The sequence below is a fragment of the Canis lupus genome, chromosome 1, assembly GCF_048164855.1.
Source record: "Canis lupus baileyi chromosome 1, mCanLup2.hap1, whole genome shotgun sequence".
In the NCBI taxonomy this organism is placed as follows: Eukaryota; Metazoa; Chordata; class Mammalia; order Carnivora; family Canidae; genus Canis; species Canis lupus.
The window spans coordinates 52,484,960-52,511,923 of NC_132838.1; the positions used below are offsets into that span (position 1 = coordinate 52,484,960).

The 26,964-nt window shown below is 41.5% G+C and overlaps 1 protein-coding gene and 1 long non-coding RNA gene across 4 annotated transcripts in view; one reads left to right on the plus strand and one right to left on the minus strand.

The window, feature by feature from the left end:
- LOC140635446 (uncharacterized) overlaps positions 1-25,409 on the minus strand; it is a 43,158-nt gene extending 17,749 nt beyond the window's left edge. Inside the window, exons 1-3 of the long non-coding RNA XR_012032764.1 lie at positions 25,198-25,409; positions 7,055-7,203; positions 4,891-5,922 (exon numbers count right to left, since the gene is read on the minus strand). This is a non-coding gene — a long non-coding RNA (uncharacterized lncRNA). The remainder of the gene's footprint in view (positions 1-4,890; positions 5,923-7,054; positions 7,204-25,197) is intronic.
- PACRG (parkin coregulated) overlaps positions 1-26,964 on the plus strand; it is a 517,537-nt gene that overhangs the window by 395,113 nt on the left and 95,460 nt on the right. The gene's annotated exons all lie outside the window — the stretch shown is intronic.

The following is a 26,964-nucleotide window of genomic DNA, read 5'->3' on the forward strand; positions in this document are numbered from 1 at the left end:
CTTGCTTCCTTCTTTTTTACTGGATCCTGAGGCCCGGGTGAGAGAGCTCTGCTGGAGAGTCAGGAGACCTGGGTTCAGGGCATGCTTCTGGGCACTAAAGAACTATGTGATCTCCAGAACATTCTAGACTTGCCTACACTTCCTATTATTTAACACACATTGGTATGCCAATTAGATTTTAAAATAATCACAAACATGACCTAATCATTTTAATACTAAGGATTAAACCTAAGGAGATAATTAAAGGCAGGCAGAAACATAAATACCTATATATTTTAAATGTGTTTTAATAATTATGGAGAAATAGAAATAAGTTAAATGTCAACCAATATAGAAATGGTCAAATGAAAAAGATGGTCAAATAAATTTTATTTTATTCCTATGATGGAATATACTGCTACCATTTAAATGAATGAGAGCATTTTAAGGACATGAAATTATCAAAATATAAAATTAAGTTAAAAATCAAGGTATAAAATATATGTAATAGAATCTTCATTGTGTGTCAATGTTTGTGGTCCAAGTACACATACATGCACACAAGTTAAGAAAGAAATGCAATTAATGGCAGTGAAGGCTGTTTCTTGGTAGGGAGAACATACATGACTTCTCTTCATCCTTCTCTTTGTTTCCCACCTCTTCCACAATGAACAGTATAATCAGGAAAAAAAAATAGTTACCTTAAAAATTAAAATACTGGGTGGAGCTATGTTCTACATTTCTTTACAATTCTAAGTATCTATTCCATAACCAAAAAAAAAAAAAAAATTCAAAAGCAACACATAGGATTTGAAATTCCCAGAAACAGTCACTCTCAGGACAGAAAGATTTTGCACTATGGTCCTATCTCATCCAGGGCAAAAATGTGGAAGATCTGTGTGCTGGGGCTATAAAGATCCCTTAACCCCTTTTAGGAACCACAACACGACTGTTCTCCATCCTGACATAGGTTTCCTCCTCTGGACTCTATCTTTAGGCTTTTGAATCCTACAATAAGGTGGGAGCATCCTAACTTATGTAAGAATCATCACTTTGCTCTTCTATCTCCCTACACATTTCAAATGATTTTTGCCTCCAGACCTCCAGAACATGGGATAGTGATTCAAGTTGCTGCTTCCCTTTTTATACAAAATGCTTTTAAGGTCACTCTTTCTACACTAAAAAGCAGAAAAGTACCTTAGTGGGTGTCTGGAAGTTCCCAAAGCAGCAGTTCCCACCCACACTTGACCAGCACTTCGTGAGTTCCTAGTTTAAAATTGTAAGTGGTGGTGTCTAGTTCCTCCCAGATCTTAAGGCATTACTCTGGGCTCCCAATGTTAAGGATTCTTAAATGCATAAATGATGGCATGTGTTCCCTTGAGCAGCTGCTAACTGAACATTTATGACAAGGCAAAAAAATCCAAAGTAACCAAGTAGTTCTTTCACTACACTTTGTAAAGGAATGCATGACTCAGGAATGCACAGCCATCCACAGTGCTTCTCCCAAATAATGCTGTTGACCTGGATGTGATTTCTTACGTGAAATTTCCTTCCCTGCTTGCTTAGAGGGCATGTTGCCATCTAGTCTGAACAGGGAATGGAGAAGCGAGAATTTGACTCGTACAATTCCCAGCTCCCAGTGCCTCATCATAGGATCATAGACACTATTCTGCTGCATACCAATCCATCTATCTCATTGGCTTCCTGTAAAGCCATATCAAAGCCACAGCTACCTCATGGAAAGGGTTCTATTTTAGGGACCATTCCAGAGACTCTCAGACTCCAAATTTGTCAATTGTCACTATCAGGAAATTATTTCATGTAGTCAACTTATACCTCTCATACGAGTTTGTCAGTTTCTTATTCAATTCTTATCCAAGGTGGAAGATAGCTGGGTACTATCTCCATGACAGTATTATTATTGCCATGATGTTATTGCCATGACAGTCACTGTGGCTAATGCCACTGCTGCCACTTGGGACACCTACCTTTACCTCAGTCACCTCTTTTAATCCTCACAACAAACATAAGTTGGAGGCAGATGAAACCTCAGAGAGATGAAAACATTTGTCCAAAGTACAGCTAGTTAGTAGCAGAGCTATAACATCAACCCACGTCTGCCGGGCTTTTTTCCAGGACTCCATGTTGCCACATCACCTACTTGTATCATTGAAAGCTGATGTTTTCTGCCTTTCTTAATCTTCATTAGGTGAATTATCCTAGTCTCTCATCCTATATCCTAGCCCAGGACTCTATTCCTCTAAAGTCATTGCTCATGACTGTTTGAGGAGAAGGGGCACTAGATAATATTTTCCCTTATATATACCCTTTTGAGACCTACTCTTTGGGTTTGGTCTGTGAGTTTGGGGGAAGGAGAATTAATTTTAAGGCCAGGTTAATAATGTCAGCTCCCAAACCTCTCAGGGGAGGCGATCTGATCGAAAGAGGCTAAGGAGATTCTCTTAAATTCTGTGAGCAAGCACAGAATTCTTACTTTAATAATTAATTAATTAATTAATTAATTCTTACTTAAATTACACATTTATATGAGTTGGTTTGGTGGGGGGAGACCTAAGAAGGCTATGGAAAGTTATTCATGAGTACCCTCACCCAGCCATTTTTGATGCTACCATTCCTGAGGAATTATGGTTAACAATTATTTTTGGTTCACTACTTCAGTGGATTTCTCTGGAAGCTCAAGGGGTGCATGAAAGCCCCAGAAGTTGTGAATACAGCTCCTGGGGCACACAACGGGACATGGGAAAGATCAGGTGTCATACAGCCCATGAGCACAACATAACCAAGTGCTAAGCCAGATGGGATCTGAGTGACATCCATCAGAAGAGGAGAAATAGCTCTGCTTCCTCAGGCAGCATTTCCATTGAAGGATCTCAGCACTTTTCAATTATAAGCCAACATTTTGCTTCCAGGTCAGAATGGATGAAAAGATAAATTGGCTTTTTCAATTTTGGATTTCCAATCTCAGAGACTAGAATCCTTCCTGATTTCATGTTTCAGTTCTCCTATGCAAAGCCTAGGTTAAAAGTCTTTTCTGTTATTGCTGGGTCCTTACCTAATTTAGGGATTTTGCCTTCTAAGTCAAAATAACTTTACTCAGAGAAATATCAAAATAAAAGCAGATGAATTGAGTGATTACAAAATGATAGTTGCTCTGTCTTGTTTTCCCCTTCCTGTGGGGGCTTCTTCACTCTGTCTGCATACAGGCACTCACCATCTTCACTCCTTACACTAAGCTCCTTCATTTACTGTGGACTGTAACTGGCCACAGAGGGTGGGCAGGAAAAGCACACACATTTCCCCAATCCTCTTGCAATTACAGTTGCATCAAAAAAAGTTGTGCACTATCCAGACTAAGTTATAGGAGGTAAAACTTTCCTATTTCTTAATAGACACTTTTCTCCATGAATGGAGAACAGAAGACTCTCTATGTTTACCTGTCACCTGCACAGGAGCACACCATATGCTCCTGATCCCCTTTCTTTTGATTATAATTTGTTTATTCATTTAGTAAATGTTTCTTGAACACCTGTCCAGTAAAACCTCTATTAAGTACTAGAAATGGAAAGAAAAAGAAAGGAAAGAAAGAAAGAAGGAAGGCATAAATGAACAAATGAATGAATGAACAAAGGAAGGAAAGGAAGAAAAGAGAAAGATAGGAAGAGGAGCAGAAACTCAGGACAAATCCCTATCTTTAAGGAGATTGCAGTCAAGTTCAGGAGATAAGCTGTACAGGGGCCATAGACAGATGCCAATGAAATGCCATTAGAGCCTGATTTTAGAGATGAGGCAAGTTTCCATAAAACATTTCACCTAGACTTCCAAAGCCAGGCAGATGGGCAAAGCAGAGTCTAGGCTGAGGAATAACATGAGTCAAGGCTTTGAAGAGAAACATTAGGTTCTCAGCAGTGGTGGCCCGGGAAAGACTGGAGAGAGGAGGAAACTGAGAAGTGGAGGGTGTTTGAGGATATGCCCGGGAGTCCACTTGACGCCACAGGCAGTAATTGCTGTTGAATATTTGCAAATACATGAGTGAAATAATCACTACCATGCTTGGGGCCAGAGAGTGACAGCTACCCTGGGGAGCCGGGCCAGTGTCAATTGAGCAGGCCTGGAGGCATCTGCACTGCTGGGGCAGAGAGCGAGGGGCTCAACTGAGGCGGCCCATGGAAAGTGCAGGAGACTGTGCACAGGGGCCACCGCATGGCTGGGCCCACTGAGCATACCACATAACTGAGGAGCAGTTCATTACCCAGATGGTCAGAGGGCAGGGAGCAAGAGAGAGAGATTTGGGAGCATCCTTGTGAAGCCAACAACTGAAAATGTGAAGCTGAAGAAATCACCCACCTAAATCCTGTGGTGAAGAAGCAAAGGAAGCTAAGAAGAGTTCTGTTCAAGGGCACCTTATGGGCTGGGAGCAGAAGATGAGCCAGAGGGTGGCCTAAAAGGCCAGGACTTGGAGAAGGAAACCAGGAGAGTCCCATGTCAGAGAAGCCTGCAGCAGAGAGTTTCTCATGCCAGGGTGTGGACACTCTGTGGAAGCCACAGGGAGAGAAGGATATGAAGACCACACCTAAGGAAGGGCTCTAGGCTGCGGCGTCTTAGAGAATGTGTGGCCTCCATGAGAGGAGTCACAGCAGAGCGGTGGGGGCAGAGGCGAGTGCACAGATGGCTGAGGGATGGACCATGAGTCTCAAATGGCAAACCCCTCTTCTGAGAAATGGGGATAATGGACAGTGGGAGTAAAAGAGCATTGAGAAAGAATGAGAGAAGGGACTTCTGTTCATGAAACCATGTTTTCCTAGTTAGAAGAGTCTTGTTCATACACCCTGGGCTAACTCTGTTCCTCTCAGGCACTCGCATAGCCTCACGGACTTCTCTGCAAACTCTTACCTGCTCATCACGGTTTGGTCCAGCGCTTGTCTTTCCTGTTCAGCAGAGGCTTGAATCTGCTCCACCTTGTTCTCCACCTGGCACTTTGAGGATGGCCAACTGGAGATTCAAGACAGAGCATGGAGCATTCATGTGAGAAGGTTCCAGAATAAGGGAAAAATAGGATTGAGAGCAGAGGGCACTGGCTAGGAGAAATAAGAGTGAAAAGGAAGACAGAAAGAGAGAATGTGAGGAGCATCCTGGGCAACGTCAAGCCCGTCTCCCATGTTTAAGTATGCACTGAGACAGGGACTGCCAGATGCTAGAAACATTCATTCTCCCTTTATTCCTCAATAACCAATCAGCTATTTTGTTCAGACCACTGCCCTCAGCAGCAAGACAAGATTCATAACTACTTCTAAAGTTGGACATGTTGACTAAGTTGGGGCCAGTAACAGAGGGGGAGCGTTGTATGGCCTTCAGCTGAGGAAGGCAGATCTCTTGTCCTTCCTGAGCCTGGAACTCAGATAAGAAAGTGGAGGCTCCAGCAGCCATTTTTGTCTATGAAGCAATCTTAAGACAGAAGACACACATGCAAGACATTTATTTTTTTTTAAGATTGTATGTATTTATTCATGAGAGATACACAGAGAGAGTCAGAGATATGGGTAGAAGGAGAAGCAGGCTCCCTGTTGGGAGCCTGAGCTAAATGCAGATGCTCAACCACTGAGCCACCCAGGTGCCACCATGCAAGACATTTAAATACAAAAATAGAAGTCCAGTTCTTCTATGACTTTGTGGAGCTCTTAGACTTCTTAATAGCCAGATTGCTTCCTACCAGACTTTTATTGACATGATAAAAAAAATAAATGTCTGTCTTGCTTGAGCCAATATTATGTAGGGTTTTCTGTCACATGCAAACAAATCTAATCTTTACTGCGAGACATATTAATAAATGTCTGTGCGTTGATAGGATGGGCTGCATCTCCAGGCTCCTGGGGTCGGTGCCATAATGACCAAATGCCCAGCTTCTCAATCTTCCCCATATCCAGCCTACAGACACACAGAGAAAAGGAATAATCAGGCACAATATTTTCATCCTTCTATATCATTGATAATTTTGTGGAACTCATTGGTTCTGATGTGCTTCAAATTACCGCTCAAAGATAAAACACTCATGTATTATAAGCTAACTTTGATAAAATTACATGTCACAATTCCTATTTGGGTTGATAGAGCTTTTCCTTTAAAAGGGCCGAATTTCTTCTGTTCTTATAGAATTAAAATTTTTACTTTTCATTTGTTATGAGTTGAATTCTCAGCATGATGAAATAAGTCACAGAGACTTTCCACTTGAGACTCAGTAAAATCCTCAAGTTTTAAACTATAGGTTTCTCTTTTAGAAGTGGGAAGATGTTTTATGGTAAAAAGCTCCGCAGCTCAGATTGTACTGATATCTTGTTATTCTTTGCTTATGTGCTTCATCTTGAAGGTGAGGAAGATCCATAGGACCCCTGCTGGGGAACTGAGCCATAAAGAAAGAAGCAGGCACAGTGGCAACTCCATCTCTATCTACCCCCTTCAACATTGACCCCTTGCTGAGCCACTCTGAAGGACATAAGGCATATAGCCCCACAAGTGACCTGGGTGCAACTTGGCCACTGAGTGTTCCTTTAAAAAAAATTTTTTTTTATTTATTTGACAAAGAAAGAGAGCACAAGCAAGGAAGGTGGGAGAGGGAAAAGCAGGCTTCCCACTGAGGTCATCTGTCATGAGCTCGAGCCAAAGACAGATACTCAACTGACTGAGCCACCCAGGTGCCCCATTGAGTGTTCCTTTAAAGAGAATCTTACATGGTTAGATTCTTTCTTATCTTTGCATGCCCTGTGCTTGTGGCCAGCTCCCATCTAGACTGGAGCTCCCTGAGGGCAAGTACCATATCTGAAAGTTCTTTATAACCATCTTAGCAATATCCAATGTGTAAGCCACAAAATGCGATCTAGTTCTAGCCCCATCCATTTACAAATGAAATTCTGAAGCCTGGGCAAGTAAGCTACTTGCCCGAGGCTACACAGACGGGGCTGTGACCTGGCACGGATCACAGCCCTCGTGAAATGCTCATGAACATTGAACACATGCTCAGCGAGCTGAATTACTGGCTCAAGTCATCCAGCGCTGTACTTGCCTTAGGAGGTCTGTCTGCAGATGACATTGACTGTGATATCACTCATATTACATGGCTCTCGGCTCCGACCATTGCACTCCTTCCCAGCCATACATAAGTTTTGTTTTCATTCTGCTCCCCCTTATTCGTCACCTTTTCTTCCTTCTGGCCTGCAATTCGGATGAAGGGATTATGCTTTTTGCTCAAGATTAAGTTTTGCTGCCCATTTCCTGAACATATTCCCTCCCTGAGAGAAAGCCATAAGTAAGTCACCTGCCCGATTGGTACTTTCTGAAAAATGAGAAGCTCACAAAGATAAATGTATCTTTTTATTTGGAGAGCGTGATGCTTGGGTTTATCAACCAGAATATTCATGAAGATATTGTGAATCCTTTACAAGATTTTCTACTAACTAGTCCTACCCACAATAACATTATTTACTTTTATACTCCCATATGGAGTAATGAATTCACACAAGTTATTATGTGGATGTGATACATAGATCATGGGAATCCTGCTAAACAGTTGCTCTGAGTTTATGGGAGGATTTCTGCACGGTCACCACAAGTAATTTAATCCCACATACTCTTCTACACAACTAATTTGGTTGTTCAAGCATATCGAGAGGCCAAAAAGCTCTATTTCTTAAGTTGATATATCATGCAGAAAATCAGATTTTCCTTTTCTTTTCTCAAAGATTATCCACAAACTATTAACAACTACTGCCTCTCATGGACTGACCGCTTCATGATCACATGCCAAAGGCTTCATGTGCCTTGCCTGACAGTATTTGAATTCTCATTTTATATATATTTTTTCTTTTTTTTTCTTCTTATCAAAGTTTGTATTTTAATTCCACTTAGGTAACATACAGTCTTCTATGAGTTTCAGGTGCACAGTGGAGTGATTTGGCAATTCCATCCATCACGCAGTGCTCTCCTTAATCCCCACTTAATTCCCATTTTATGTATTTGAAAGTTAGAGACCAGGCAGGTACAGCATTTACCCAAGGGCACTCAGATTGCAAATGACAGAGCCAGGGTGTGGCCCACATATGTCAGCTCAAAATCTGTGTCTCTGCTCAGCTTTGCAACCTTCCCCAAAAGTCAAAACAGCACCAAACCATTGAGTCATCTGGGCTAGCACCTGGGCAGGATCCCACCCACATTACTAGTAGAAGCCTGCACAGGGATTTGAAATCTAGTCAGACTGATCCTGATACCTGTACACCTGACCATGTCACCACCACACCCCGGGCTATTTGGTAAACTAAGGTTAGGTACAGAGTATGTGATATAGCCTTGTTAGACAGTAAGCATTAGCAAGCTTATACCTACCCTCATAGTATCTCCATGCCCCCTCAGTGATTCAGATGGCCACTTGGGGACAGCAGAGATTCAGGGGCAATGGAAAGCTGAGCAGAGGACAGAAATGAAAGAACCAATTCTCAATTATTCTGTGGGTGCCTAGAGACAAACACTGTGGACTTGTTTCCGGCCTCTGTGTCTCGTGCCAGCTGTCCTCCCCCCCTTTACCCTTCCTCAGCCACCACCCAGGGACCTGTCCCTGCCAGTGTATCCACATGTGTGGGGACAGAAAACTGCAGATTATCTGCCTGAAGTGGCAAAAAGAAAAAAAAAGTGTACACACGTCTGCAGCCCACCCTCACCGTTCCAGACATAGCACCCCTGCTTTGCAAGCTAGACAGCAGTGCTTCATGTTTCATTCATTTCTTTTCTCACCATGAACTTCTCGGTGCCTATAAACGTGTTTTAAACTCATGAAGCAAAGGACTGTGTACACCACAATCACCTGAGTTCCACCTGGTCAGCCCTGACCAGGAGGCCTGGTGAGGCCCAGGGAAGTGCGGCTGGGTATCACATTGCTGATTTGAGAGATAGCACCGAATAGGACCCAGCCCGTCCCGGTGCCGCTCAGAGCAGCCTTGTTGTTGGCTCTCCCTTCTGGATGGGGTCTTAAACAAAGCCCCTAATCACTTCCGATCCTTATAGCTTTCCTGCTCTTAGGTAAGGTTTAAGGATTCTTGGTCACATTTCAACTCAAATAGGTTACCTAGGAACCTTCTAAGGACTTAGCCTACTTAATTCCCCCAGTAGTTTCAACTGAGAGTGATAGACTTTTCTAGGCCCTTGTACTCCACGGCTAGTGGGTGAAGTAGCTTTAGAGCCTACTCAGGCTTCTTTAGAGAACCCACCGCTTCCCAGCAACAAGCAAAATTGTCGCTTTCTGAAAATTCACATTGAGAAAAATCGTCTGATGGATGAAAGTCACTAAAGAAATCCCAATACTTTATGCTTGGTGAAAATTAATATCTGGTTTTACTTTACTCTGGTTCTCAGTTGAAACACAATGCAAGAATGGTCTTTGGAATGTTCTCATCTACAAAATCAATCCAAATAAGATTGCTGATGAGGCTTATTGTCTTCGACCATGATAACAATCCCAACTAATTTCTGTGCTGCTGAAACAATCTCTAGAGTCATGTTATATTCAAAAAGAGACTTGCTGTTTAATGTGGTGCCTAATCTCAATATGGGTCCATTTTACATCCAGCAGCTTTGTTGGAAAAAAGAATCTCCAAGTATTTAATTAGCAAAATTAAGAAAACACATACTTAAACACTGATATGAATGTGAAATGATAATTCCTTACATAAAGGTGAACTCCCACCTGTATTATCCCACAGCATCTTTCCAAGCAAAATAATAATATAAGCATTCTCCTATTTTGTTGACAAGGAAACTGAAACTTGTAGATGCTCATTGACCTGTTGGAGGCCACAGAGGTAGTCCTCTGCAGAGCACAGTACCATTGGATGCTTTGACTCAAGTCCAAACAGGGACTCTGCATTGCTAAGCATGGGGAGAGTGGTCAATAAGCTGGATGCTGTGAGTCTAGAGGAGGGAGAGATTCTGGTAGCCTTTATCAACTAAGGAAGCTTATAGAAGAAACACAGCATGAGGAATGAATAGAATTTGAATAGTCTAGAAAGTGCAGAACTGAAACTGTGTGGCTGGTCTGTACTGCATCCCAATGCACACTAACTGAATGAGTGAAGAATGAGTGAATGAGGAGGGTGGGCATCTGAGATCAGGAAAATGATCTAAGAGAGTAAGAAGGCAAAAATTCCCTGGGTGTGCTCAGGGAACACTGAGAAGACAGTGGCTCTGGGAGGGGTTCCACCTTGAGGAGCAGAGGAAGACAGGACCAGGGAGGTACTCTGCGGTCATGCAGGGAACTGGTATGAGGCTAATAAGTGCAGAACTACACTGCTTTTGAATGAAGAACTTTATCCTGAAAACAGTGGGAAGCCAATGGCCACTTGTAGGGAAGTGATATGACAAAGCCCAGTGTTTTGGGAAGATGAGCAGAGAATGAAGCAGAAAACATACGGGAACATCTGATGCTCCCGATTTTAAGAGCCTTGCCCTGTGCCCCTCTAAAGCCTCCTGTTAGCTCTTCCATCAGTAGGAAGCCATGGACTTAAACCTGGCTGATGGGGGGTAGGAGGGGTAGAGTTTAAAGAAAACAACAACAACAAAAAAGAAATACTTTTAGACTTCCCATTCTTGACTTGTCTCCAAAGAGATCTGTTATATGGTCAGTCTTTTCATTAGGATTTTTAAGCTAATCAGTAGGCTTTATAAAGAATTACAAAGCTTTCACTGCAAAAATAATTAAATGGAGTAATTTCCTATGTCTAAAGTGATCAAATATGCATCTGAAATTAGGGGAAATGCAGGCTTATCATAAAAATATAGCTGTAATGAAACTGTATGGCTTTATTGATTTTATTATAAAATATTTCCTTTTTGCCTTCTTAATTTGCAATGAAATGCTGATTTGCCTTGAAATAAAATATGGAAAAATCCTTGTACTGTAGGAAGCTTGTCACTCTAATGGGTGTCTTGCTCACTAGAACAGTATTTTGGCTGTGTTGGAGCACATTGAAAGGAATTAGATTAAGCTTTGCCAAAATTTCACTGTGAAAGAGTTTGCTATAACAGTGTTTTATTATATTCTTATTGAACTTCAGCCAGTTGAAAATAGAATCTCCTCACCATCCTTTTAAATTAGCCTTAAACTGCAGACAAAAGACAAAAATCAATGTGCAAATTTAGCTCCTTGCACACAGTTCCTTAAGAAATTTACCCCGGTGCTAATATGCAGCACTCATAGATAATAGAACATAGAGTAATTGGAAATTTTAAAGTAACATTTCTTATTCAATTTAGGTCCATTTAAGTGTCTCGTAAGTCCTGTACATAAATTGTTTCGTTAATGCTACAGGTTATTCTGAGTCTCTACATATGCCTCAGTGCTAACTCAATAAAACCATCCCCGATATGTTTCCTGTGCCCTGACAAATTATGGTGAAATTCAGAGTAGCAAACTATGATGAAAACTGTTAGAGGAAAGTAGTGCCTGAATAATAGTACAATGTTTAATATTATATTTCATTAATAACTGCAAAGAGCTTCGAGTAGCTCAACAGGATAAAGAAGGGTGTGTGGGCATGCGTATGCATGCACAAAGGTCATTCCCATCGGCCACAGCAGGTCTGATGTCTCTAATTGCTGTAAGTTGTCCAGATGCTGTGAGTTCTAAAACAACTCTTAGGAAGAAAACAAAACAAAAAACTTTGAATTCCTTAAAATAAACATCAGACCCAGACTAGTTAATTCAGAGACTCAGCTATCTTGGTCTCCTCCAGCACTGGACAAGAGAGATCAGTATGATAAAGATACACAACCTGGCCTGACTCAGGGGCTACTATACAGAAACGTATGTGAAGGCACTCCGCAGTGTGAGGAGGGAGCGAAAGCTGACCCTTCTTGGAAAAGACAATGCCACAGGCTTTGCAAACAAGTGCACCAGTGTATGGGAAAGATAAGAAGGGAGCGATTTGGCTCCATCGGAGACCTGGTGGGCACATGGAAACAGGACAAACAGTGCAAATTAGGCCAGATCACTAAAGATTTGTTTTCTCTCCTGATACCTGAAAGGTTGGGAGAGCTGAAGCCAGAAAGGCAATGCAATGAGCAGAAACCAAAAAAAAAAAAAAAAAAAAAAAAGGAGTTCACATAGCATGCATGGCTGGAAGGCAGCCCAAATACTGCTACCTACAGCCAGTGACAGTGGGAGAGGCCCTCATTCCCCATCCGGCAGCCCCACGTGGCAGTGCCAAGAGAAGAAGATAAAGAAGGGATGGGGTTTACTTGGGCTTGTCACACTTGATTGTTACTGAAAACAGTAAGTGGGGACAACTGGCCAGAATAAGCCTGGATTGTAATAGAAAATGAAACTAAAAAAAGATAGATCAGAGGATGTTGTTATAAAACAACCTAGCAACTCCTATAACATAGAGACATCGTAACAGGCTAAGCCGAAGCACAGGTCTCAAGTTCAGCCTGAGTAAAGCCCCAAGATAATTCCCAGTCGTCCTAGAAAATCTAGATTTTTCAAATGAACAGAGCTTAATGATGTTAAATGCTGTTGCTTTAGTAATCACTACATTTCACTGCAAAGATATTAGCCAATTTTTAGGAAAATGCTAGATGATTAAAAAAAAATTTTTTAAGAAAAAGAATAAATTGAATGCTCACAGTGTAAACTGGTGGCCTAGTTACAGACTCCCCATCTTTCCATCACTACCCAATAAGATCCTGGAAGAAATAACTAGATTGTCAGCTTAATCCCACTTGTAAATATCCCATAAAATTCAAAGCAACCACTTTAGCTTAGTTGGGGCCATAATGGAAATGAGGGTCACAGTCACAAAGCAGGAATACAAATGGAAATGTTCTTTATTTTTATGTATCTCAATCAGTTTCCAGATTCTGAGTCCATACGCTGCCCAACCAGGTCCAGTCAGGACACTTCCAGTCAATTCCGGGAGATACTTTTGCCACATTTAGGTTTTAAGCTACTGCCCTGGTTTGTTTTATCTTCCTCCTCAGCTCATCCACATCTATATGAAGGCCCAGGATATGACACTGCCTCCCCAGGCGGGGGAGAGGGCCCACTCTCCACTTTCTCTGCTTCAGCCCAGTGTAGACAGTAGCAAGTCTTCTTTCAATGGTGACCCAGCCATTCCCCTGACACCCACTCCACCTGGGCTGGTAGCCCCTGGCCCCTCTGAGCACCCATGACCTACCACTCTCTAGAACACTTATAATGGACTGGCTAGCCCACAGCTTTTGTTGTGTATCCGCTCTTCCAGCAAGCTTTTGGATCTACTCTCTTCTGCTCAGAATGGAGCCCCCAGGGTTGGTTCCAGCACCCTGGGCCAACATAGCCCATTTGCCATCGGTGTCCCCACAGCCCCCCATAGCTCAGTGACAAAGGCTACCCATGGCTCTAGGCTGCAATTAGAAAACAATATTCCATCATCTCTCCTCTCAGATTTCCCTCAAATGTCTAACAGAATTCCCTCACGGAGCTAGTATAGTTTTAAAGACTTGTTTTCCCTACTTGTGCTCCAATCACATCTTTTCTGCCTTATATTCTTGCTAAGAATTTGAGTTCTTGACTCCACTGGTCCAGTTCTAGCACCCCTCACTTGGAACATGTGTGCCTCTTGGCCCAGTGGAAGCAGGTACACATTTCTGACTCTCCAGCCCTGTTTCATGGACTCAAACAGGACATTCCCTTGCTCCAATTTAGTTTGATAGAATTCACCTCTGTTCAGCAAATATTTACTAACCATCACTCTGTACCTCAGCCCACCCCTGGAGGCGCCTTTCTGTCCAAGTGCTGATTGGCACGGACAGCAAGCATTTAATCAGCCCCAGTCCTCTGCCCACCCGCAGCACACACAGAATGATGACTTGGACGGTTACTAGTGGGCATGAAATCTCTACATTCTCCCCTTTGATCCTTCTCTCTTCACTCGCATTCTCTGTTCTGTTCCTTCCACCCACTCTGGAGTGGCTGAGGTTCCACACTCTCCTAGGCAATTTCATTTGCTTCACTTCCAGGTCAGCGGTTCCTGGGTCTTTTTTTTTTTTCTCTCTCTTTTTTAAAGCAGGCTGTCTCCTGAATACCAATTGATGCTTTCGACTGCATTTTAGACACCCTAAACTCAGTAGGACCAGGATTGAATTCGCTGTCTATTTCCTTCTATGTGTTGCATGCCAATATTTATTAATAAATCGGTCATTAGGCACCCCTCCTGGAACCCCAGCACCATCTTGGGGGCCATGCTCTTGTCACCACCCACATCCAGTCATTTTACCTGGTCTTGGGGATCAGCTGTGAAACGGTTCATCATGCTCTCCTTTTATTGCCTCTGCCTGAGTTCAGACTCTCCCCACCTTACTTCTGGACTGGCACACAAGTCTTCTGAGATTCCACATTCCTGTGTTTGTTAGTGTACTCGCCACAGGAACTGCCTTTCTCAACACAAAGTCTCATCCTGGTGTTCCTTTGGTGAAAACAAAACTCCCAGTTGTCATTTTGCAACTAGTTTGGGGTTGTGTGCATTTATATTAAGTCTTTTTTCTAAATGGAGTTATATGATCTGTGCAGAGTCCCCAGGCACCGTCCTGGCTTGCTTCATAACACAACGGGATAAAGCCCAAATCAACCATTCTTTGTATGGGAAAAGTTCTCCCAAATAATTATCTTCTTTGACTTGTACACAGTACGCATTTACCAAATGTTTAGTCGATGTTGAATTGACTTGCTCCTGCATCAGTTGTTTTGATGACAGCTGATACTAAACCTGTGCCCAATCCAAATGACTGGTTAATAACTCTGAATCCAGGAATATATATTTCAGCCCTGAAAGCTGCTTTAGAAATTCTATGTACTCTTTTACATGTGACCTTGATAAAATTCTAACTTGATGATGGGGCATCAAAGAGGCTTAGTTTTTTAAGCCTCTGACTCTTGATTTTGGCTCAGGTCATGATCCGGAGGTCATGGGACTGAGCCCCTTATTGGGCCCTGCACTCAGCCAGGAGTCTGCCTGAGGATTCTCCCTCTCCTGCCCCTCTTCCCCTGCTGCTGAGTGTGTTCTCTCTGGCTCTTTCTAAAATAAATAAATAAATCTTTAAAAAGATGATACTATTTTTGAGTCTAACCCCTCCTTTATAAGTCAGGGCACGAATACTCCGTTCTGAAAGACTTTTCCTCAGAAACAGGACCCACATCAAGGGATCGGCCCAGGAACCCAGAGGCCCTCTTTCTAGGTTGGAAATGTGAAGAGTCTTTGATTCCGTGGTTCTAAAGGGCAGCTTCCCCATTTTCTACAGGTGGACCTTCTCCTGCCTTGTCTAGTTTCATTGTTATGATACAATCTGCACCAAAATTTCCTAAGTAGTTGCAAGCATTTACATGTTGCTCCTGTGTCGGGTCTGAGAACCCCAAACACAGTTGTCGTTGTCCATCTAGATAGTTAGGAGACAAATAATCTCTTTATATACAATAAACACTGGGCTTTGGATCTTTCCAAATGCTATTCACTTGTAGGTATTTACTAAGAACAATTAAGGAATGTTGCTAGAACTTGAAAAACATCTTCTACATTTTTATTCTTGTAAGCAATCAACATGCTTTCCTCTGAAATAATAGAGACCATTCTCTTTTAGCCTAACAAAATATGAGGGGGTTAATTTCTTTAAATGTTAAAGATGGTGAAGTGCAATGATACTGCAGAAAACATTTTGCCAAAAGAAACTAAAGTGGAGATTTATAACTTATGTATAAAACCCCCTTTGTATGATCAAAGAAGGCATCATCTGTACCACTAAGTTCTACGTCTAATATAATTTTTTTGAGGAGGAATCAGGCATGAAATGAACTGGTTAGGGGTTTGCTCACAAATACATAACAGCTATGATGACGCCTTCGGTTTTAGGCAATGCAACTCTACAGGTGAACACTTAGCCAATTTGTTAACACAGTGTTTTAAGAATGCCTTTATAGAGCAATGGAAAAAGAAAAGTTATCTATTGCTGCCTGGGAATTTATTACATAATATATTAGAGAAAGGAACTAGATGATTGTGCCCTGCACATTTATTATCTGATACTTTTAAAGGCTGAGTGACCTTGCCAACCATCTATTGTAGCAAGTGCTTCAATCGACACCTAGCTTATAGACTGCAGGTCTTTCCCATGTTCCCTTTTATATGAAACAACAATTCCATTTCATTTTCTGTCAGAAAGTTTGGCATGGTTGTCCCCCTGCAAGCTAACTCCATGTCGATTTCTAGGGAAAGAGACACAGATGAGTTTTGTGAAAATGTATTTAAATGCAGCCACCAACCAAACCATCAGCATCAACAGAAAGTCAGCTGCTCCCAGTACCACTCGCCCAATGACAGTGACTGACAAGGGCTTGTATTCATGGCCCCCAGTTTACGTAAATGCTGACACACTGGTCACGCAGGACATGCTGGGTTAATGCTCGCAGGGCCAGACTCCCAGGTGGCCAGTCCCTTGTTTTTGCGAATTATATCTGGTAACAGCACAAAAGCAGCAGAATTCATCGATAAAAGTATATGTAACAGATTCCAAAAAGAGGAACGATCGCTCCAAGTGGGCAAGCTCAATCATCAATGGAAGAAAGTAGGTTTCCAATGCAGGTCTTCATAATGTGACTGTCCAGATTTACATTCAGTGGATTTTCCCTACTCAATAATAGGCAAATGAAGAAAAACAACTCCTTGCTCTCCTCACAGAAAGTTATTAATGTGACCCTTACCAGCAATGACTCATTAGTAGCTTATTAGGACCCAGAAAACTTGCCTAAATATAATATAAATAGAATTTCAAAAGAAGGTGTAAGTATTCTTCAACTAAACTCCAAGTCTACAAACATACATCCATATGTATGTTTGTTCCTCAAAAGCACAATCATGAAGATGAGGCCCATCAGCAACGATCTGCCTTGAGCCAAATGTTTGAGCCTAAGTTTTCTTTTCGTTTTTTTTTTTTTTTTTTAAGGTTTTTATTTATTTGACAGACAGAGAGGGAGAGTCAGTGAGAGAGAATGAATGCAAGCAGGGTGAGGGGCAGAGGGAGAAGCAGACTCCCCGCTGAGCAGGAAGCATGACTCAGGGCTCGATCCCTGGACCCCGAGATCATGACCTGAGCCGAAGGCAGACACTTCACCAACTGAGCCATCTAGACACCTTTGAATTTAAGTTTTCAAAAAATAAAATACAGATTAAGAAATAGTCTGGTTGATGCAGAGTTGCATTAGACTCGAGTGCTCTGACGGGCTCCGTAGGAAGGGACTTAGACTCTTAAGCAAAGAGCCCAATGCACTGAAGTAATTCTGAAGGTTAAATATGTCTGAAAATTGTCTGAAGGCCCTGCACGGGTGCACAGGGGACTTGGAAAGAATGTGCTTTCTTATGAAATCTGAATTTCTTCCCTTAGAACAGGTAAAAATTCTTTATTTTCTACTTTTCTTCTGATCAGACATCAAAGGTCAAAAACATTAGTAAGAACAAAAGTTAATGAGAACAAAGTAACCCCTTGGTGCTGAACCTTGGTGAAATCCATGACAAGGCTCAACCTGGAATGGGGCAAACATTTGAGGTTCTTTGTCTTATATTAAATCCACTCATCTGTTCTGTTAGCCTGCCCAAAAGACAAAGTCAACATCAATGTACTCTTCTTCCCCTGATGATCTGTCATTTTGTCTTCTGCTCATGATGCCCGCATAGACGATTGCAAGTGTGTTTAGTCAATGCTCTGATGCAATCTTTTTTGTGCTCCTGAAACAGCCCAAATCAGAAATCCTTTATTTAACACATATCAGAATATCGAAATCAAAATATTATTTATACTATTATATTTCAGTGGCTTGGGGAAAAATGTTACTTGAATTCAAGATAGAGGAGGCATTATTAATTAGCCTTCAGTTCAGGAGAACAACATGAACTAGGAGCATCTTTTCCTCAACCCTTCTATCTGAATGGACACTCACACCTCAAATGCAATAGTAAACAAACTAATCACTATCCCGGGGAACCCTCTGATCCAAATTCCCTCCATGCTCAGAACCAGATTTCTGTAGAAGACCCTACCTGGCTCCACCTAGGTGTCAAATCTCCTTGTCACCTAACTTTCCTCCTTTTCCTGATGTCTGCATCTCCCTTCTGCCTCGTTGCCCTCTGTGAGGTGCCCCTCCTACTCCTTATCTCCTTTCCTGGGGCTCAGATCCCTGTCTCCCCATCTGGGCTCCTCCCTGCCATCATCCCTGCGAAGTCGCTGCCCATCTCTGGCCTGAGCCATCTCCACTCTTGAGTGAAGGCACCCACGTAGGTCCTGGAGAAGGTTTCCCCTAGCTGTGGGATTGTGTGAGTCTGCCCTTAGCTATGAGACCCTGTGATACCTTCACTGTATCCCCCACTGCTCTTAGACGGGCACTTTGGGGTCCATTCATCTCAATGACTTGTTTGTGGACCATACTTCCACAAGTGTGGAAGGAGGCACACTTTGTCCTCACTCTGTCCATCAGCAGAATACCACCTTCTCCCCCTCCCCACCTTCCAACACTAAAAGCCTTTGTACTTCAAGACTGTTCTCAGGTAACTTCTTATCTGACGACACTTTCATCCATCTCTTTTTCTCTAAACTAATGCAACACTGAATCATTGTCTCTTGTAAAATATGCATTTTGCCCTGCCTGTGTTACATTTGTCTCAGAGCCCAAAGTAGACTGTAAGCTTCTTGAAGACTATGGCTCACTCCTCTCTCGGTATCCCCCCCGCCCCAAAACCAGCAGTGCCTTCCACGCACTAAGCACTGAGGGAGTATTTGTTGAATTGATTTCAATTAATTCAGTTTTTAACTGAATCAAGCAAAGGATGTCACAAGCTTGCTTTTATAACTAAAGAAAGCACAGTTGTGCAGCTGTCGACAGAGTCTCTGGGGGCTGGAGGGAATAGCACAGGGAAAATCCTCAGAAGCCAGCTGACTGCTGGTCAAACCAGGTGCAAGTTGGGAAAAATTCTATAGTGAATGAAAGAAAATAAGATGCACAGTGGAAAAAGAATACCAACATTCTTGCAAATGAACCTTTAAGTATTATTTTTACAAAGAATACAAGGATTATTTCAGTTCCCTTGTTGACTCGTTTGTATGTTCTTCCTACAGATACTTTTGGAAAAAGACCTATTGTTTGTTTTTCTCTGTGCTGACACAGTAGCCATTGTTTATAACTGTAATCATAGCACACATAGTTGAAAATGTGGGATCGGGGACAAGCTGTATTTCCCCCTCTGGTTCTTTAGACAGTGAATACTGTGTTCTTTATGTCTTATCACAGCTCTTTTGTCAAACATTTAATGATTTTTCCCCAGACAAATTTGTAGTTTGTTATCAACCATAAAAATGCCTTTATTGCCTTGTTTTTAAACATTTAAACTTTGGTATGTATGTCTCAAGATGAGCATGAATTAAGGTGTTTATTTCATTTTAAATACATTTTTTATTACGGTGTATAAAGCTAGATTTCTCTAACAAGGATGCCTTATATAGAACTATATTTAGACTTGATGAAAATGCATTTTATTTTAGTATGTGTTTGTACCTTTCTTGGAGGGTGGTTATGCCTGTTGGCTCCCAGGTCAGGTGTGTTGAGAGCATTTGTCAAATGTGAGACAAGCGCAGACATCTGTAACTTTGTGCAGCATGTGGCTGTCACTAGATTTCCTAGCTGCAGAAAGGATCTGACACACTTATCCACTCCTGAGATTTCCATTTTTCCAAATGCCCAAGATTCCTTACTCTTCTGTAACTCATAAACCAGAGACCAAATAAATTAAAAAAAAAAAACTTTTAAAAACATCATAAATAGTAACCATTTGTTTTGTCCTGGTTTAAAAAATTACAATATGTTCCTTGATATGACATTTGAAGGCTTTAATTCAAATGAATATTTATGACAAATAAAATAAATTTCAAACACATTTGGCATATAACTTCAGGGCAATTTTAAAGTATCCATTTTTTAAGTTGGCGGTGGAGTCTACAAAAAGTCTTAATGTGCCACTTTATATTTTTATGAATAGCAAATTATAGAACACATTTTGCTGCTCTAACCATTTCCATGAGACTTCACTTAGATTGAAGGGATAAAAAATGATTGTCAGTCTTTCAAATGCCTAGAGGAAAACTCTCCAGTTTTGTTTTCAATTTGTTTTCAAGGGCTGATTTAAACTTTTTAAGAGACAATGTGTGAAGAGTCAAGGTCAAAGTTGGTAATTTTACCATTATTCAACTGAGATTACTCTAACTTGTATTACAAATATAAAACACTACTAACAAGGCAGTTCTCCCCAGGGATTATGAGACAGACAATTTTTAAGAATCTAGATATCGTGCACAAAATATGGGCAATATCTAGTCTTCCTTGAGAACAAGAAGGGAAACTCTAAAGACATGGATGCATCAGCAGCTTTCAGCTAAGGAGTTTCATTTTCTAAAGTTTTGTATTATTTAATTGGAAAACTTTTCCTCAAAGATAATTTTTTAAAGTTTTTCCTTTTCAAAGTTAAAAATTATACTAGCACATCATATTTTGTAAGTTATTCCTACAAGTATTTCAAATAAAATCTATTTTCAATGTTATATATATTTTAAACATGTTGAAAAACATACAGAATCAGAGACCTCTTCAAATTCATGTTGGATTAGAAGTTAATCTCTTAATACTGACCATATGGGACAGTAAAGAGCATCTGTGCTGGAAACTGCACCCAACTTCACTTTCCAGAGATCCTATAACCAATGTCCCTAGTGGCAGTGTTTCCTTAGGATGCCCCAAAACTCAGTGTTAATTATTTCCTTTAATCTGTGTCCATCTTTTATTCTCCAACCCTACCCCTTCAGATCTTCCTGCCTGTCTTTATTTTGGTCTTTCTCACAGTGGGGCCACTGAGAACTCCCCAGCTGGTGGATGCCCAAGGCCACATGCTGCCTGCCCATCACACATAGGACAGGTTACTGAGGCCATTCTGCCCCTGGTTCTTTGCTCTGGATGGAGCACCTCTGGAGTAATGCTGCATTTGGAATCCTACTGACACACTGATACTGAAGAGACCACCATTTTTGGGGGGGCCATGGTCACTTCACTTATCCATATAGCCAAGGATTTTGGAGTTACTAAAATTAGTCATGAAAATTAGGATGTGCAGATCTGCTTGGCCACTGGGAATTAAGCCAACTGCCCAGAATCAAGCATACTCTGCTTCTTTCCTCTCTTTGTACCTCGTTATCTCTGTCCTTCCCCTATATTTTTCCTTTCCTTGTCATGCATGCATGTTGTGAGCGTTGGACATTCAGGCATATGCCAAGTGTTTCTCCTCTAAATGAATGTCTTGCCTTCTCTCCTGAGACTGGTCCTCTTCACCTTTCATTTTGATGTGGATTTGTCCTCCAGAGAGAAGCCACTTCCACTGACCCTCAGCTTTCACTATGTTCAAAATGAGGCACTTTTTCAAAGGTAACAATTGAAGGAGTCTCTTTGTCCATGCACAAGAAAGAACATATTTAGGGATGTGTTGGTCCTCTCAACCACATACAGATGAATGACATTTGATTGTTTTCATGTTTCATTTTAATGTTCTATAAATTACATTGGCTAGTTGTCAATTTCCTTTATAATTCCTTAAATTTCAGTCTTATCTGAAGCCATTAAATCCAAAGAGAGTAATGCTAAGGAAACTGTTAACCATGCATGCCACCTTAACCACATTTCTGAGACTGTCTCTTGAGTTCAAGTCTACTTACATAATAAATTTGACCATGAACTCTAATAAGACATGTAGGCAATGAAGAAGAGCATTGAGCCACCCTCCTCTTTCCTTTCCACGTGTCCTGATAACACAGTGTTTCCAACTCCGTGCCACTTCCTTTTACTCCAGTCCACCCACCCTATCCCCATTTCCTGGAAATACACTTTAGAGACTTTTTACAGTCAGGGAAAACAGGAAGAAAGGGATCCCACTTGTACCAGTGCTACTGGGAACCTCAACAGCTAAGGGCAATTAAACACCTTGCCCTGCCTCCATTCCTCTCTCCCCTAACCCCCATTTTAACCTTATGGTACTTCTTTCTTTCATTACCTTGCCTAGAAAGGGAACTTCTAGGAACTTCTATGCCTAAAGATGACATTTCCCCTCTGCACAATCACATTGTTCTCCTTCTGAATTAAGTTTCAGTCCCACCACCATTCTACAGTTGCTCTCTTGGAGAGCCGTGACTCTGATATTCTCAGATCTGAACTTTCTCACCTCATAGCCTCTCCTTTGACTGGGTGACGATGCAGACCACCTTCTATTTGGCGTGGCTTCTGAGATTTCACCTCACAGCTCAGCATGCATTCCCCTCATCCTCCTTCCTTCATTCTCCTGCTCCCCAACTGGCATCGGCCCCTCTTCCAGTCACTAATCTGTGAGATGGCCTCTGTGGCCTCTGAACCAATCACTCCTATATTTGGTTCTTGCTCACACTGTGCCTCTTCAGTGACCTTTCCAACATTTTCCCTGGCTCATCTCATGGCCACATCCAGAGCACCATGTCCAAAATCAAACCCATCATGTTCCTCATAGAGTCACTGAGAGAATTAAATGATGACGTTCATGAGCTAGTTACAGGTAAACATGTCTGCCACCATGACCACATCTGCCACCTCTGATGTGAAAGCTATTACTATTACCATTTCCCAACAGCCCTCAACAGCTTGTGTGTCTCCAGCAATGACACTGCCCTTTGCTCACTAGCGTCTCCATCTTACAGTGACCCTTGACTCCTTCCTCCCCTGCCCCACATCCTTTCTACTTGACTCCTTCCTCCCCTCCACAACCTCTCCCAGGGTTCCTGGGAACTTTACTATGTGACATTGAACAGGCTGCTGAACTACTCTATACCTTGGCAGAAACAAAATAGAAGTAATGAAATCTACCTTGGTAGAACTTGGGGCACCATTAGGAAAAACAGCTTCCATGAACAGAGTAATCAAGCTTGGCACTTGGTAATGGATAAATGTCACCTATTATTGTTGTTAGAATTGTTGACATATTAACCGTGTGAAACTCCAATGGTAGTTTCTGCAGTTTAAGAAGGAAGAGAAGAAGCCAAGAAATAAGATATAAATGAATATATCTCTATATAACAAGATCTGGTAGATATTCAGAAGATAAAGGCAGTCAGACAGACAGATAAACAAGTAGGTAGATGATAGACACAGGTGGAGAGATACACTAGAAAGATGGAATGATACATAGCATAAGCGGGAAAGATGGAGGAGGGAGAAAATTTAGGTAGAAAAAATATATTGAATTTATGGTTGTATTATTGGGGATATTTTAATTTTTTATTTAAAGACTTGAGCCTAGGGCAGCCCCCATGGCACAGCAGTTTAGCACCGCCTGCAGCCCAGGACGTGATCCTGGAGACCCTGGATCGAGTCCCATGTCGGGCTCTCTGCATGGAGCCTGCTTCTCCCTCTGCCTGTGTCTCTGCCTCTGTGTGTGTGTGTGTCTCTGTGAATAAATAAATAAAATCTTTAAAAAAATAAAATAAAATAAAACAAAATAAAAACTTGAGCCTAAAATTTATGAGGTAGTCTCCTTTTCCCCAGGAAAGAAGTACATATCTTATTAGTGGCGATTTAATTTTTTCACAGTAAAAATTTTCCTTTCAAATACAGTTGTTAGTGCTATTCGGTTCTCACCTCTATGGACATTTGGGGTGCTTTCAGCTGTTTCCAGGGCACAAATCTTTTCTGAAATCACCTCTAACTATAAAGGAAAAAAAATACCATCTGTAAATGCTTTTGTCTAGAGATATATCATGAAAATAAAGTCCCACTCACCTATTGTCCTTATGAAACTGGTGCCTATTTTCTCTTCTTATTTTAAATTTTCTCTCATTACCCTCCATTTTAAGGAAATTGACAAGGGAACAATTCAGAACAAAGGCTATCGTATCTTTCAGAGAAACAAAGAATTAGCCACATCCAAATGGATATTAAGAAGAATAGCTCTCCAGTCCATGTCAAATGCACAAAGCAAAAAATGTGAAGTTGTGATGTCATTTAATGCATTTTGAAACATATAAGGCACTGTGCAAGGGTACCAGTATTTTTAATATTACAGAGGAAGAGGTTTCTAGATATGCATTTATCTGTGTGACTCTCCCAATTCCTAATAATGGGCGCCAATGTCTTCAGGGAAATCGGAATTAATATAAAAACTTTTATCCAGTAATACTCTTTCTTTATTGAAATAGCCATTTTAGTCTGGTCCTTCCGTGTAGCATGTCTTCCCCAAATAGGCAGTTATTTATTCATTAAAAGGATTTTTAGATTTTTAGTTTTAGGAGACTGAGGCTTGGAGCAGTTAAGGATTCAGGTCATGGTCACACAGGCAGAAATGGCACATGCAAAATTCAAAACCACACAGTGTATCCCAAAGACCTCACCCTTACCCAATAAGCATGGTGCCTCTTGAGCACCCAGTATCTTCTTGGAGAAGAGGAATGAACAGTGGAGGGAATAAACAATGTGGCCAGACTGAAATGTTTTTGAGGGAGAGTGCATGAGGGTAAGATATCTTCCTCAAATTCCTCGAGCCCTTCCAGACCTTGTTTCCGCCCCCTCCCCAGAGTTAACAACCATGCTATGTGGTTCTAAAGCTGGGGGGGGGGGGAGTGTATGTGTGTGTGTGTGTGTATGTATTTATGTGTGTCCATGCCTGTGTGTACACACAACATAGTTATATATATATATATATTCATAACACAGACATGTACATATCCCACATATACGTACAGTTAGAGATAAACTGCATTATAGATAATATGTGTTACTATATAGGTAATTCTTCAGACATCTTAAACATTGTTATGTGGCATACAGTACTTATATTTTTCTTTTTTTTTTTCAGTACATATATTTTTCTGTGTAACTTGCTTAAGGCTACTAAACATTTGCCCATTAAAGAATAGAAAATGACAATGTATATTTTTTAAATTTTAAAATGATGTCAGATATGTTATCCCTGGAAGGGAAGAAATGAAATAACTTTGCTTTGGTAAAGACTGAGAACCAGAGGAATCTTCTACTGAGTCTACCACAAGTTTTTATTTTAAAACATAGAGAAAAATAATGTGACTCACTTTCGCCTAGGCCTGCTGGTTCCCAGAGCCTGTGGCAGCCCCTGAAGAGAGAGTTTTTCTTTTGGAGCAGTCAGAAACTGGGACAGAGACATCAGGATGAGAGCCTCCTCCCTCCTTCAGGCATGCTTGCGCGTGCGCGTGCACACAGACACACACACACACCTATCCTAACGTCCATGTTTGATTCCATGATCCGTAACATTTGCATGACCTCACTCTAAGGCAAATAGTATTAACCTTGGACTTTAAGCACCAAGGGTACAAACGTGGGCACGTGTCACATACTTCTAAGTTCATGCATACTTTCCGAATAGCACATAGCCATGAGTAGGAGAGGAAAACGGATTGAATTGCATGAGCGGCATTCCAGATGTATTGATAGAACTGCGGCAAGAGTCCTTTTTCTAAGGTCAAACGTTAACCTTTTATTGCTCAAAGTGGGAACACTTGATGATAATCATTGGTAAGCTAATGAAAACTAAAAATCCTCAATAGCTTCAACATTCTTTCATGATCTTTGTTTTGGATAGCACCTTGACGGGGTAGCCAGCCATCCTTGTTTGTTCCAGACTGAGATGCTTGCCAGGACACATGGCTTCCAGTGCTATATCTGGGATGGGAAGTGAACCTGTTATATGTCCTTGCATGGGGACAATGAAGAATACACTGCTTCACCTACATCCCTGAGCAGCCGACACCTGGGCATTGGGCCATTCCCAGCAACCAGAAGCTGGGGTCTGGGCTGGATCAGCAGAGCATGGGCACCCGGCCTGTCAGCAGTTTCATGTCCTTTGAGTTCTGTCTTAATGTTTCTAATCCTCCCATGACCAAGTTTTCATGCATTCTGTAGAATATGAGATTTCCATTAAGGACATTAACTATTTCTTACCTTATAATTCATAAAACAATGATAAGGAAAATTAAAATGACAGAAACATAAAAGAAAACACTTTTAAAACAGCATTATGAAAAGTGCTTACTGTAACAGAATTACTGAAAACTTTTAATCATCATAAACCTATTTTTACACTTCATTGTAGTGCATATGTTTTATTAATTCTTCTTAGCATATATAATTTTTAAAGGACCAAGAAGTCTTAACTATCAATAGTTTCATAACAGGGTCTTTCTTAGTCTTGCTATCTACTGGCATACATTCCTGTCTTGGTTTCCTTAGAAATGGGCTGTCGAGGGATACAGGTGCTTCCTCCCTCACAAGAAGAACAGCCCCTTGTGGGAGCCTCACAGGAGGTCTAGGTGTTGTAAAGACAGTGAAGGCATGGGGTGGGATTAAATCTTAAATCACCCAGCTCACCAACCCCTTTCTTATCTACCTCCTGTCCAATTCAATTCAACAAAGATTTACTGACAGCCACAGGTGCTTGGGGAAGACAGAGAGGAACCAGCCAAGACCCCCACACTCGAGGGAGGAACACCATGCCCTAGAAGTGCCTGAGCTTATAGGGCAGACTCATGTAGTCTCCTTTCTACCACATCACCTGTGTCAGTCAGGACCATCTACTTTAACTGTTCTGTTTTCATGTGTGGAAAATGGCATTTGAACCTACCTTGAGGGGTCTCTGTAAGGGTCAAATGTATAGCGAAGGCCTTGGGTATGCAAGGCTCATTACAAATGTGAGTTGCTATTTCTACTCCTTGATAATTACGGAGCATTGTTTAGCAGGGGAGACAGAGGTGCCCATGTAGAGATCTTAGAGGCTGACCTGTGAGGTTAGAGGCGGGGGAGTCAAGAGGTAGGGCAGTTGT